At 42.3% G+C, this 15,487-nt stretch overlaps 1 protein-coding gene across 1 annotated transcript in view; it reads right to left on the reverse strand.

Annotated features, from left to right (window-relative positions):
* Positions 1 to 15,487, reverse strand: part of DLGAP4 (DLG associated protein 4) — a 612,818-nt gene that overhangs the window by 363,501 nt on the left and 233,830 nt on the right. Inside the window, exon 2 of the mRNA XM_029611583.1 lies at positions 3,254 to 3,433. The gene's annotated coding sequence lies outside the window, so the exon portion shown is untranslated. The remainder of the gene's footprint in view (positions 1 to 3,253; positions 3,434 to 15,487) is intronic.

Consider the following 15,487-nt stretch of genomic DNA (forward strand, 5'->3'; position numbering starts at 1 on the left):
TTCCCAGCTCTTCCCACACATTCTCCACTGTAAACAGAGTAACATCTACTCTACTCCCCTCCAGTTTCTTGTTAACTAGTGACGGTCCTTCACCTGGGTCCTCTTTAGTGAACACCGAACTGAAGTATTTGTTTAGTATTTCTGCCATTTCTTCGTCTCTCTCTACACATTGCAATGATCGGATTCTGACAGCAGGAAGATCACACCAGGCAATGGAGCTGGGTCCAGGTATCCGTTAGTCTGCTTGCATACTCAGCGCTTCAGAGAGTCATCGAGGATGCTGATGACTCAAGAGACTGGCATATTCCAAAGATGACAATCCTGGGGGACTTTGCTGTTCTGTCAGCTGTGCATGAGCACTGTAGAGCCATACTCGGCATGTTTACCTTCATGAGACAGATGCACTTACTACAAGCTTGAAATTTGATTTTTCACAGGAGTTCCAGGAGGAGGTACGGTTAGTAGTTAAAAGGATGCAACTTGGATTTAGGAGAACTTTTTACACTCCAGGGTCCTGCTGTATGCCCTTTATCTTTATATAAAAAGCAAACTTAAAAGAGCTTTATTGACATGCTTACATGTGTAACCCCTTCTTCATTGTGAGACTGAATAAAGGGTTACTATTTCCCCATGGCTGCATTACAAATGTCCTAAACCTCTCTATTCTCTTTTGCAATATGAACCAATAGCCTCTGGGCAGCTGGAGCCCTCAGTGCAGTAGGGGAATAGGCCAACTTTAGTCTCCCTCTCAAGGGTTTTTCAAATGATTCACTGAATACTCAACTGCGATAGAATGGTAGACAATATCAGAGGCCAAGAAAAAGTACTGCCAGAGTCTTTTGGTGGCGTTCAACATAAAACTGGTTTACTGCAGCTTGAAAAATAAGATCCAGGCCAAGATCACAAAAATGGTGAAAAGAAATAGGGCAATGACAACTAAAAGAGGAGCAGTATTTCTATTCATAATAGCCTTTCTTCTTGCCCTCCTCTGATCTGAATTAGGACCCTCCCTGTGAAGGGTGGGTTGCTGTAGCTCTTTCTTAATCATGAGCCACCATAAATAGATTGGAGAAAACAAAAAAAAAAACTTCTTTCCCAAATATGTCTGTCTCTGCTATTAACTGAGCATAGAGAATCAAACAAGCTGGAATGCAGTATATCCTGGAAGGGGTAATGTAGCCTTTAGGTTGAGACCAGACTCTCAATTTCCAAAAATGATTGCTTTATTAATTTTATATTCCACCTTTCAGACATTTCAAAGTGGATTACATTCAGATACTGTAGGTATTTCCCTATCCACAGAGGGTTAACAGTGTTATGGGAATGGATCCTTGGACCGACGGGAGTAGAACCACCAGTGGGGAGGAGCCCCCACAGGTGCCAGCCGTCGGCAGGTGAGGCTGGAGAGACCTGAGACCCCGCTGGGGCTTCACCAATACCAGCCCTTGTTCCCCTCAGGTTGAGCCCTTGGGTACTGAAGCCGGCTGGACTTACGTGGGGTCTCAGGCAGGTGGCGAATCTCATGGTCGGGCTGGCAAGGGTCTTGGCAGGCAGCGTATCTCGTAGTCTGGCAGGCAAGGGTCTTGGTCCGAAGAAGGCAGAAAAACAGGAACTTGAAAACAGGCGTATGGAGAGTCAAAAGACTAGCAGGAGCCAGGAGCAGGCCTTGCCTTAAATAGTTGGAGGCCTGGGAGGAGGAGTCCTGACCCCTCCCATGGTGACCCCTGAAAAGGGGTCATGTGGCGCGCGCACGTGCCTGGGAGACCAGGGGTCAGGAGGAAGGCCTGAGCAGGGCCCAACAGCATGCCGGTCCGCACGTGGCGTCGGCATGGCAGCCCGAGAGTGGGGCAGCAGCAGAGCGCATCGGCCGTGGTACCCGGCCGCAGCAAGACGTCTGGGGCCGAGGAGGTGGAGCTGGCCCTGCTGGTAAGAGAGGGAGACCAGTCGCGGTTCTCTGTGGCCGGCTCCCATAACACACAGTCTGTTTGTACCTGAGACAATGGAGAGTGAAGTGACTTGTCCAAGATCACAAGGAGCAGCTGTGAAATGTGAACCCTGGCTTCATGGATTGATGCAGCCCACAGCTCTAACCAGTGGGTTACTCTCCTTGGCGGTGCACCCAGAGTCCTTCCAAAACACAGCAACCTCAGACCTGTTTGTCAAGATCTGACTCCAGCTCCTACAAAATCTCCTTTTCCCTCTCCAAACATAGCATGGCCAATCCTTTTTATAGAAAGACCAAAACCCATCCCCATGAAGGGTGGGACCAAAGCAAGGGGAGGCCCCCAAAAAATGCAGAACCTCCCATAACCGGAAAAACTGAGCTGGAATAGAGGAGCAGCGGCAAAGCCACTATCTTATGAGGGTCCCACTGATTTTCCTAAGAGCCACAAAGAAACAGAGAATATGATGGCAGATAAAGACCTTAAGATTAATCTTATCTGCCCAATTTTATTTTTGGTGCAATGCCAGAGACAAAAACAAAATAAAAACAACAACAACAAGAGGGGAGCTTTCAATTAGGACTGCACATTCATTAAAAATATTGAACTGGAACCACTTTTTTTTTTTTAATTTTTCACTATATGATGTAAGTAAAGATCACGTATATACTACCTACAATTACTAAAGAGCCATCGTGCTGGCCAAATCTTATAATCATGTTTTTTTATTTCAAATCAGAACCAGCAGAATGTTGATAAACAATACAAGTCTGTTCCATCTTGAAATCATAGGCAGGTGCAAACATCCACTTTACAGCAGAAGGACAGACAGCCATCTCTGAACAAATTCTGATAAGAGAGGAAGTAATAGGAGGAGAGCACCCAGCATTTCAAATTTGGCTTTCCCCTCACTTCTTCATAAATAGGAGTCTTTTGTACTTTTCCCATGCTTTCTTAAATTCTATCCCATAGACATCAACTGAGAAAGTCCCCTTGGTATATTTGGCCATAGGTGAATAACCTGGGTTTTGTTTATCATGCAGTTCTACAAATGAGTGAATTTCAAATCACCAGCTTGTCTCATGAGTTGCCCTAAAGTCTGCTCTGGAGGCATAAAGCTGTACGGGACTCAGTTTTCCAAAAGGTAGAGCAAATGCTTGTGCCATTGACTGATCCTCAGCTATCTCAGATATATATCTGCAAAACAAAACAAGCCCTGGAAGGTCCTAAACATCTTATGAAATGAATCTGTGGATTTAACCATTTTCTGTCTTTCTAAGAAAAGTATCCTCTATTCACATCTTACTCACCTGTGCCGTGGAAAGCAATAGTAGAACAACACTACGATCATCTTGGTTTTCCTTTTTCAAGATCTTGATTAAGTTCCATATGTAATCCAGCCAATATGAAGTCACATTTTGAGGCTGAGGTTCTGATGTGCAGATAAGTGTACGCACCCTTTTTCTACTGGGTCTTCTATGCAAATAAGCCTGGAAGAAAAAGAGTAGTGTAGTTTTGCTATGAACATTTTAGAAAAAAATATTAACCTTAGTAAGGGGTAGTTAAAGTTTTTGTAATAACTATTTTGCAAACCTCCTTTCCAGTGCAGTTTTACTATGCACTTTGAGGACAATTTTCAAAGGCATTTCTGAAGGTACAACGGCATTTTAGATGTGGAAATAGGTGCTTTGAAAATTACCGATTCTTCATGTGTAAAAGCAAGTGTACAGTATCAATTTTCCTTTTGAAAATTGATTAAGTCTGTAAGTAAAAAGTATCTGCTGACTTTACACTTCACACAGTTTGAAAGTTAACTTTCAATATAATGCTAAAAATATACAGTGTCATGCATTTGAGTGATGCAGTATAGGGAGTGAAATATTTCTATGTACAAAACAAGAGGGAAGGTCAGATCTGATGATCTTAAGGTGGCTAAACAGGTAGATAAAGTGATATAAAAAGCCAGAATGATGTTTGGCTGCATAGGGAGAGGAATGGTCAGCAGAAAAATGGAGGCGATATTGCCCCTGTATAATTCCTTGGTAAGACCTCACTTGGAATACTGTATACAATTCTGTGACTGCACCTTCAAAAGGATATAAATAGAATGGAGTTGGTCCAGAGGGTGTCTACTAAAATGGTCAATGCTCTTCATTGTAAAGCATATGTGGACAGACTTAAAGATCTATACACGATTACCTTAGAGAAAATCCTGGATAGGACAAGTATAACAGAGGCATTTAAATACCTCCAACAGAAAGGAGGCTCTGGAATGAGGGCTCAAGGGATGAGGGTGAAATAGGGTAGACCCAGGAGTAATCTAAGGAAACTTTTCTGTACAGATATTTGAATGCATGGAACAGTCTTCCAATGGAGGTAAGGGGAACAAGTCAAGGTCTTTCTCAGTCATCATGTTTCTCTGTTTCATCTGCCATTATTTACTATATTTCTATGGTGCTGTTTATTACATTGGCTTCATTATGTCTTATTTCAGCATATGCCCATACAAACTGCAGCATTTTACTTTAAATTTATATTAAATGATAAATAACTTCAAGGCTTGAACAATTGTAAGAAAGTAAGAAAAAACATATCCATGGTTTTGTACCAAAGTGAGAGAATGCATGCCATCAATGATATCACTGTCAAACAAAATGGCTCTCCCCTTTATTTATTTATTTACAAATGTATTAACCACAATCCAAAGGTCTATGTGGATTACAGTTAAAACACTCATAAATAAAAACATAAACATACCTGAGATAATAAAATAATCAAGAGACACTCTGGAAGAATAAATAAAGCCGAAAGCATGTAAATCAGGCCAATAACAATATAGTTTGTCCCTCCCATGCTTTGACTAATACATCATCCACTCAACCCTCTCCCTGATAGTTCAAATGTCTGAGTATTAAAGAGTGATTCTGGTTACGTTTTGAATGATGGTAATAATGACTCAACTCGCAGGTTCTCAGGAAGTGAGTTCCACAAAGTAGGACCTTCAGAAAATGTATCCCCATTAAGCAAAAAGCGCATGGAGGTCTATAAGCCCTCAACAAAGTGCTGAAGAATTTCAGAGCATCACTGCTTAAGGCCTTATGAATTAAAACTAACGTTTTAAATCTAATGCAAGCTTGAATGGGAAGCCAATGTAAGCAGGGAAGAAATATGTTCCTGCATCAAGGTTCCTGTCAAACTTCTGGCAGCCACGTTTGAACGGCTTGCAAAGCTCTGATAGATGTAACTGGTTATCCAAGAAATACAGAGTTACAATAATCAATATAAGAGAGCACCAAAACTTGTAACACGGATCTAAAGTCATCAAGAGGTAAGTATAGTTTTGTTTTGTTTTTTTTATAATTTATATCTTTATTGATTTTTACAAATTAATACAGAAACCATAACATTCACAAGATAAATCACACCATTATACTTCCATAATACTCCCTTATTGTTTTATCAATAATTGCAATATTTACCCATCAACTAAACTTAACTGAGGCTACTAGAATATGGGAGTTTACATAAAACAAATTAAGATTATCTCTTCAACTAATTTAATTCACAGTTAAGCTCTGACTATATTCTTCTATTCATTAGAGAGTGGGGATGATGTGACTATCCTCCTTTGCTCAATAAAATTCTTTAATTGTTCGGGCAAGAAAAATATGAAAACATCCTGTTCTTTTTTAAGCGTACACTTGCATGGAAATTTCAGGGTATAGGAATATCCCAAATTAATTACTTCCTGCCGAAATTGCAAGAACTCTTTTCTTTTTTGTTGTGTAGGATATGATAAATCCGGAAATATTTTTACCATATTATCACAAAAAGTGATAGGGTAGGCAGCAAAATAATTTTTCATTACCTTGTTAAGGTCTAGGAAATTTTGAAAAGTAACTAACAATACCCCCCTATCTATTATTCTTTCTGAATTCTCCAAAAAGTTTGATAGGTTACCTTGAAACGGCAACTCCAAAGTATTTACTACAGGGTTCTTCTTTGGAAGGAAATAACATATATTTATTACAGGTAGTTCTCCTATTGGAAATAATAGAACTTCCTGAAAAAACTGTTGTAACGTTTCCATGGGTACTTGTCCAACCACCCTTGGAAAGTGTAGTAGTCTTAAATTTAATCATTTGGAGTTGTTTTCATAGGTTTCCAAACGTCTATACATATATTCCCTGTCCTTCACAACTACAACATGAAACTCCTGATTCTTTTTCTCTAAATCTTCTAGTTTTTGTATTCTTTCAGCGGATTTCTTTACTTCCTCCTTAATTGCTGTTACATCCTGAAGATTATTCCCAGCCATGTTATCAATCTTTTTCTCCAACCCTTTCATATTAACATTCATTTTAGTCATCAAGTCCCACAACAGATCTAATGTAACCACCTGAGGGCGTGCTATGATCTCAATTGCTTCATTTCCGGTAGCAGAGATATCCCCCCCAGTCCCATTCAATGATGTTAATGATGTTAAACGGGCTGGCATATGATCTATAACCTCTAGATCCATGCCACCCGTAGCTGAGGGATTTTCACCAACTTCAACCAAGTTTACCTTGGTTCCATTAGATGTTATCTGTTCTTTTATACTCCCGGTAGAAGCTTCACTTTCCCTCCGCTTCGGTGGAGGTCTCAGATTAGGACTCAGTGATGCCTCGTCTAATGTCCCAGTATTTTCTCCCACAAATACTGAGTCTGCAGAGTCTTTGGCAACTGGTGTTTTCAGAGCTACATTAGACATATAGCGTACTATTTCCTGTTGTATAGGCGAGGGGAGGGGTGCCGGGGGATAAACCCTTACCCTCCCCTTACGTTTAGGAGGCATAACAAATCAAAAGTCACTTACTTCAGGAGACGCTATTGTACTAAACAACTGCGATTTCAGAGCCTCAGTGGCAGGTGAGTCTTGCTAAGGTTGGTCGCCCTTCCGTCCCGCGCCGGACGAAGCCGGACAAAGCCGGACAAAGCGGCGCACGCGGCTTTGGCGGTGCGCTGGCGGCTGCGGTGCGCCGTATAGCGTTGATTTTGTAGGCGCTGTCCCCTCAGCTGACGTCAAACGGGGCATGAGTTTAAAGTTCTTTTTCCTCACCGAGTGGCTCCCTCCTCGCTCAGGCTCAGCTGCAGCCTGGGCGTCTCAACGCGCCGGTTTTGTAGGCGCTGTCCCCTCAGCTGACGTCAAACGGGGCGTGAGTTTAAAGTTCTTTTTCCTCACCGAGTGGCTCCCTCCTCGCTCAGGCTCAGCTGCAGCCTGGGCATCTCAACGCGCCGGTTTTGTAGGCGCTGTCCCCTCAGCTGATGTCAAACGGGGCGTGAGTTTAAAGTTCTTTTTCCTCACCGAGTGGCTCCCTCCTCGCTCAGGCTCAGCTGCCGGTAAGTATAGTTTTAATCTGCACAGGAACTTAAAAAATGTGTTCTTCGCATTTTTAATTTGAACACGCATTGAAAGGAAGGAGTAAAAAATAACACCAAGGTTTCATATCTCATGAGAAATAGAAATTTGAATATTCTCAAACTTGAGAAGAGATTGTGTTTCTACAGTGTGGAAATGATACAAAATGAGAATTTCAGTCTTAGCAACACTGAAAGCAAGTTTGTTAGAAGAGAGCCAAGACTTCACCAGGGTGAGGCACTTAATGACTTTAGAATAAGCATCGTGAAAGGTAGATGAATACAAAACGAATAAACAACTGAATATTATCAGCGTATAATTGGTATTCTACCTCTAAAATAAGAACATAAGAACATAAGAAAATGCCATACTGGGTCAGACCAAGGGTCCATCAAGCCCAGCATCCTGTTTCCAACAGTGGCCAATCCAGGCCATAAGAACCTGGCAAAAAGAACCTGGCAAAAACTAAGTCTATTCCATGTAACCATTGCTAATGGCAGTGGCTATTCTCTAAGTGAACTTAATAGCAGGTAATGGACTTCTCCTCCAAGAACTTATCCAATCCTTTTTTAAACACAGCTATACTAACTGCACGAACCACATTCTCTGGCAACAAATTCCAGAGTTTAATTGTGCGTTGAGTAAAAAAGAACTTTCTCCGATTAGTTTTAAATGTGCCCCATGCTAACTTCATGGAGTGTCCCCTAGTCCTACTATCCGAAAGAGTAAATAACCGATTCACATCTACCCGTTCTAGACCTCTCATGATTTTAAACACCTCTATCATATCCCCCCTCAGTCGTCTCTTCTCCAAGCTGAAAAGTCCTAACCTCTTTAGTCTTTCCTCATAGGGGAGTTGTTCCATTCCCCTTATCATTTTGGTAGCCCTTCTCTGTACCTTCTCCATCGCAATTATATCTTTTTTGAGATGCGGCGACCAGAATTGTACGCAGTATTCAAGGTGCGGTCTCACCATGGAGCGATACAGAGGCATTATGACATTTTCCGTTTTATTCATCATTCCTTTTCTAATAATTCCCAACATTCTGTTTGCTTTTTTGACTGCCGCAGCACACTGAACCGACGATTTCAATGTGTTATCCACTATGACACCTAGATCTCTTTCTTGGGTTGTAGCACCTAATATGGAACCCAACATCGTGTAATTATAGCATGGGTTATTTTTCCCTATATGCATCACCTTGCACTTATCCACATTAAATTTCATCTGCCATTTGGATGCCCAATTTTCCAGTCTCACAAGGTCTTCCTGCAATTTATCACAATCTGCTTGTGATTTAACTACTCTGCACAATTTTGTGTCATCTGCAAATTTGATTATCTCACTCGTCGTATTTCTTTCCAGATCATTTATAAATATATTGAACAGTAAGGGTCCCAATACAGATCCCTGAGGCACTCCACTGTCCACTCCCTTCCACTGAGAAAATTGCCCATTTAATCCTACTCTCTGTTTCCTGTCTTTTAGCCAGTTTGCAATCCACGAAAGGACATCGCCACCTATCCCATGACTTTTTACTTTTCCTAGAAGCCTCTCATGAGGAACTTTGTCAAACGCCTTCTGAAAATCCAAGTATACTATATCACATTGCACAAAGAAGCCATATAAATATAAATAAAAGTGCTAAGAGAGATGAACCTTGGGGAATACTAGCATCTAATGAAAATGAAGCAGATAAGGAAGATCCAAAAGCCACTTTTTGAGAGAGAATTAACAGAAAAAAGGTAACATAGAAACATAGAAACATAGAAATGACGGCAGAAGAAGACCGAATGGCCCATCCAGTCTGCCCAGCAAGCCTCACACATTTTTTCTCTCATTCTTATCTGTTACTCTTAGCTCCTTGTTCTATTCCCCTTCCACCCCCACCATTAATGTAGAGAGCAGTGATGGAGCTGCATGCAAGTGAAATATCTAGCTTGATTAGTTAGGGGTAGTAGGGGCAGTAACCGCCGCGATAAGCAAGCTACACCCATGCTTATTTGTTTTACCTAGACTATGTTGTACAGCTCTTGTTGGTTTTTTTTTTTTTTTTTTTTTTTCTTCTCCCCTGCTGTAGAAGCAGAGAGCCATGCTGGATATGCATTGAAAGTGAAGTATCAGGCACATTTGGTTGGGGTAGTAACCGCCGTAACACCAATGGTAGTAAACCATTGGAAAATGGTAGATGAAATGCCACAGCTACGAAGGTGGGTGTTGCGTCCGTCGATCTCAGACGGCTTTGACCTCTGTACCTCACCTTTCTCTCTGCTCTCCCCGCTAGCCATGGGAAGATGGCTACTGCTGCGTCTGCATGCCGCTCTCTCCGGCGTCCCCAGAACGGCAATGGCAAGGCAATCCGCCATGTTTCTCCTAAGGGCCTCCTAGGGTGCATGCGCGCATGCCACCCACATCTTTATCCAGGGTGTCCCCCCTCAAGTGACGTCACGCCATCCGGGTATTTAGCCTGCCCTTCGTTTCCTAACAGTTCGAGTTAGCAAGGATTGGACTTGTCCAGTCTAAGCTACTCTGCCGCTTCTCTGCAGCCGCTGGAAGCTCTCTCTGCTCTTCGGGGTAATTCTCTAACCTGGGTACCCGCTCCTTCGGGGCCCTTTGCTTTCTTTCATGTGTCTATCAGGGATCAGGTACTCACTCCTCGAGGGCCTGCTCTCCCTGCCTCAGTGCCTGTATTCAACTACTTCTGCCTGCTGGGATCTCCATTTATACAGCTACCATCTTAGTGAGTAATCTAACGTTGTCAGTCTGTCTCATCTACAGATGAGCACTGGGAACCTGCATTCTGCACTCCCTATGCTATCATTGCGAGACGGGTCTCCTTTGCCAAGGGCCCCTGGACTACTACCTCTGGATCACCTCACTACTGCCACCTCTGGTGGTATCATTCTGCTGTATAATAAAAGACAAATCTCTGTGTTTGCGTGTCTAGAGTCTAGCCTAGTACTGTGGATCCTCATGGGGCTCCTCCCCGTGGGAGTGGTCATCACCACAGTACCCAAGAATCCACTCCAACACCTCAAAACCATAACAGTGGGAGAGCAAAATGAAATGACTGAGAGCGTCAAAAGACGATGAGATGTCGAAGAACACAAGATGTATCTTGTCCTTGTAGCGAAGCCACTCTGAGAGATGTTGAAACGGGAAAGCAACAAAGTCGCTCTACTGTGAGAAGGTAGAAGCCAAATTGAAACTTATCCAAGATGTGGTTGGAGTCCATAAACCTTTGAAACTGCATTAATACAGCCTTCACAATCAATTTAGCAACAAAAGATAAAGAAGAAATAAGTTAATAATGAATAGGAACAGTAAGATCCAAAGAAGGCTTCTTCAGATTTGGACGCACAGTATCTGACTTCAGGGTAGAAGGAACAATGCCATCTAGTAAAGAAACATTTACTAAGTCAGCCAGAAATGGACTAATAATATCTGCATGAAGAAATTATAACACTGCAGTAGAATAGGAAGTAACAGGGCAAATTGAGTTATTGCGACAAGAAATTAAATGCTCAATTTTTGAAGTTGAAACTGGAGGAAAACCAGACAGTGTCTGGCTCAACAAAAAGGGAAATTCAGCTTAGCAATGTGGGCAAATTGAGCAAAATTGCTTGATTTTTTTTTTACTGAGCTAATATTAGCATGAACAGTGATATTTGGAGAATGGTTACGAGTCAGCGAACTTATGGTCTTGAACAACATTTTAGGAACGATTGATAAAAAACTGGATACAAGCAGAAAAAAATTGTTTTTTTGATCCATTCTGGTGACTAAATCTCTATACTTAGCTAGTTTAAGTAATAAGTCTTATCTATGGGGGATGATAATTTACGCCAACATTGCTCAGCACAAAGTACCAGACTCTTAGCTAATTAAAGTTTGCTGAAAACCAAGGAACACTAATAGAACAAGACTTCATACCAGCTATAATTGGAGCTAGGTGGTTTGCATATTGAAGGGTTACATATAGACTTGACAAAGCAAAATACTATTAGTGATGTAGAATACTCTCCATAGCCTCCCTGCTACAGCCTGAGTAAACTACAGCCCTGCTTTAAAAGCCTGACATTCATGCATAAGAGATCTGAGGCTTATGATATCACATCTCTTCACTAGTGATGTTGAGTCTATCCATTAGCTAAGCAGATCACCCTGTTCTAAAAGTCAGCCACACTAAAGCTGTGCAGAACGCACGCTACGTTGTGTTTCTGTTCTTTGTTCACTGGTCACAATGGGGCAAGAGGAACTGAGAAACCTCTTCCCTTTATCCTAGCAGAAGAGAATTGCCAGCCTAGTTTACAGACAGTGTAAGAACTCCGCTCACAAAATGGGCCAAGCGTGCAGCAGATGTCTCCCTTCAGGTGGAAAGCTGAGGTACTAAAAACAGCAGCAGGAGCGGCAGCCGTGACCTTGCCACTTGCCCTTTTGCCGCAGCCAGTGGAACGCTCCCTCCTGCCGGGCATGGCCATCTTCACAGATCAATGTTCCAGGGAGAGATCCAGCGAGGGCCTGGGTGGACACAACCCCTGTCCAGCAGGCTGATCTGCAGACAACACTGCACAAAACCCATTAAACAGCATTCATGAGTCCACAAAAATCTGTCTCAACTACCTTTCCTTAAAATTCCCAGAAGCTCCCTTTAATTCACGTATCAATCCTACATTTGGATAAGAGTTACAGATCAAAAAATAAAAGGAAAAAGGACATCCAGTGGTTTCTATATTTTTTAAATTTATCAGTATCATTGAAAATGAAGCTAAGAAAAACTTGTCATCTTTCTATTCTACCTAAGATCAAATAAAGTTTGTTTCCTTTCTATTTTTTAAATAAAACAACATTATATATAAAGGGCCAAATGTAACCTTTTTCACCATGGCCAACTGGCCCCTTTCTTTAGAGACTGGAAGATCTGGTTCTGCATTCACTCCATGGCACGCAAGGACTTGATGAGCTGATTAATTTCCCTGAAAATCGTAACCCAGTTGGTCCCTCAAACCCAAACTGGTCAATAGGATTAAACAACTGCATCATTTCCAGGGTGCAAATATCCAGAGGTACTGTGTGAGGTAAGAGTTAAATTAGTTTGAAGCAGGTTTTATTTAATTTAAATAAATAGGAGAAACTTAGGGGTAGATTTTAAGACATGCGCGTCCATGTCTGCGCGATTGCCGGCGCGCGCAGATGGACGCGCCTATTTTATAACGTGCGCGCATCGCCGCACGCATGTTATAAAATACGATAACCACGATTTTAATATCAGCGTGCGGGCGGCTCACGATTCACACGCGCGGGGGAGGGGGGGGGGGGATTTTTTAAGTACGCTTGGCGACGCAATTGAGCCTTTGCCCAGTTTCCTCCCAGTCCGCTCCAATTAAGGTGTGGACTAGGAGGGAACTTCCCTAACCCCCTAACTACCCTTCCCCCCTTTTCCCCTCTCCACCCCGACCCCTAAGCTCCTCCTAACTACTCTGCTTTTTTAATTTTAAAACTTACCTGCTCCTTTGAGAGGAAGTAAGTTGCTTGTGTCAGCTGCCGGCAGGCGCTTCCCCGAGACAGAGCCTAAAGGCCACTGTCCCAGTCGGCCCCCGCCCAGACCCCACCCCCCAGCCCACCCTTTTCAAGGAGTCCGGTACTTCGGCGTGTATCGGGAGGTACACGCGTGGTTGGGCCAGTTTTAAAATGCACTCGGCGCATGCATGGCTCAGCCGTGTGCATATCCCCTGGTTTTTATGCTCTGAAAATTTGGGCTTTATTGTCTGAAAAAATGTCTTTCTTGTTCAGGGCTGACAGTTTTTTGCTGATCATTCTTTCACTGCTGAGGTCCCTGTTGAGTAAGGATTATTGGCATAAGCATGCAAGGACATGTATTTTGGATAGCACCAAGTTCTTCTGTAAACCATAGGTTTGATATTTCTACAGCAGTTCATAAAGCTGTTCACTTCATGTGACGACCTTGAGCTTTAATAAGACCCCTTTTATTATCTGCAAACCCATGTTTAGGGATGTAATATCCGTCCACACGGAGCAGGTAAGCGCCTGACAGATAAACTCTCGCTCAAGAGCAGAGGATCTGCCAAAGGGTTAACTGCTAGCAATCCACATACACCCGCGATCTGCACAGTCATCCCGCTGATCTGAAAACCTGCTCTGACAAGCAGCAGAAAATCATTTTTCTAAGCTCAAATAAGTGAATTGCTTGGGAATTTCTGGTAAAAAAAAAAACCAAATCAGTAAAATCTGATGACTGTCATTTCCACATTACTGCAAGGCCTGCACTAGGCTAACAGGTAGTACTGGTGAGCTAAAATCAAATTCAGAGAGTTTGCTTTCTGTTTCCTACAGTCCAACCAGGACTGCTAAAGGGAAAATGGAATCTTTATGCAATCTGTGATCTGCAACAGGGACATTGAAGACGGATGACTTTTTAGTAAAACCTTTTAAGTTATGAGGTCTTTTTAACGTGAAGATTTTACTCCTATTGTAGGTAAGAATTACATGGCATTGTATTACTTTCTTGTCACCCACTCACTAGCTCTAGCTCTTAAGGCAAATAATTGATACACTGAAAGTACCTATATTTCACAAAGGAGACAAGGAGTGCTGGAGTAGCCTAGTGGTTAGAGCAGTGGTTCTCGACCTTTTTTTTTCCGTCTGACAGATGATACTCACATGCATGACACACTGCACAGTACATTTAACAGCTATACTAAAAAAAAAATTCTAGATATTATTTTATTGTTGAAAATAATGCAGGATAAAGATAAAATATTCTTTAATTTCAATAACTGCTTATACAAAATTATTAAATGTTATTTTTTTCCACAAAAATTTTAATCTTTGCTTACTGCATCAGTGAGAAATCTGGGACTGATATGCATATGCAGCACACAGTTTTTCAATACAGACAAACTCTCATGCATCTCACTGTCAACCTCAGAGAGCTCTTCTGGAGTTTATACAGAGCAGAGTTAGGATATTTCCCCTTTCAACTTACCATACAAAAAACATATTCAAATTCTGGTATCCCCTCAGTAATAGTTCTTCAAAATCCCTTCCCTGCCAGCCACTTTGTGAAATAACATGAAAACCTGCTAAAAAGGCATTTAGAAATTATACAGCATACCAGCCATACCCAGGACTTGAACAGTAACAACCTGACCTATGAAAAAGCAAGACTGCAAATATAGAACACAGAATACTTACTATTGGGAAAACAAAGCAAGCCAGACTGCTCTAGATCCCTACATAGAATCTGCATCCTAGTTAGCAGAATCCCTCATCTCTGTCAAATATGCAGAATGCAGACTGACCCTTATCTAATACAGAATAAAAGACCATACATTATAAACAAGCATACAGAGAAAAACTGAAAGTCCAAGAAGCAGGGTGGGGAGAGGGAGGTGTGACGAGAAGACGGGGCAGGATACAGCATGCCTGCAACATTTATGTCTTGGACTGGTGGAGGCAGTGATTGCCAGGGTTGAGGGAAAAGCAGCAACAGGGAGCGGTGATGAGGAATTTTAAGTAGCAGCTCCTTACTCTGCACTCTCCTCAAGCAGCAAGCACCTGTGGCTGTTATAGAAAGCATAGGCTTGCTATGTCAAGTTTTTGGTGACACACCTTCCATCCCTTGGCGACTGCCTGGTTGAGAACCACTGGGTTAGAAAAGTGGGCTGCAAACCAGGGAAGCCAAGATTCAAATCCTGCTGCTGTTCCTTGGGTCCTTAGGCAGGTCCAGAGACAGATTTAGGGATTTGCACCCCTAAGCACTGTTGCTGCTGTTTCCCTCCCGCTTCCACCCCTCAATCCTGGATAAAGTCAGAGAACAGTAAGCAGGAGGTGTAAGGTAGAGTCTCCACAGTTTGCTGCAGCAGCTCAGGCATAGATTCTATGGCAGCAAATGGAGAAATCTGAAGCACATTGACAAACATTTCCATCTTTTATATTATAAAAATTAAGTATTTCCTAGCGAGTATGCCAGATGGACTCAGGACCAATGGGTTATGTGCTCTTCTGCTAGCAGGTGGGAGACAGCGTCAGATTTCAAAGCTGACGTCACTCTAGATATACCCCTGCAGTAACATCAGCTTTTCAGTATCTCTCCGTCTCCTAGCAGATGCGGACACTATC

The sequence above is a fragment of the Rhinatrema bivittatum genome, chromosome 8 (assembly GCF_901001135.1).
Source record: "Rhinatrema bivittatum chromosome 8, aRhiBiv1.1, whole genome shotgun sequence".
In the NCBI taxonomy this organism is placed as follows: Eukaryota; Metazoa; Chordata; class Amphibia; order Gymnophiona; family Rhinatrematidae; genus Rhinatrema; species Rhinatrema bivittatum.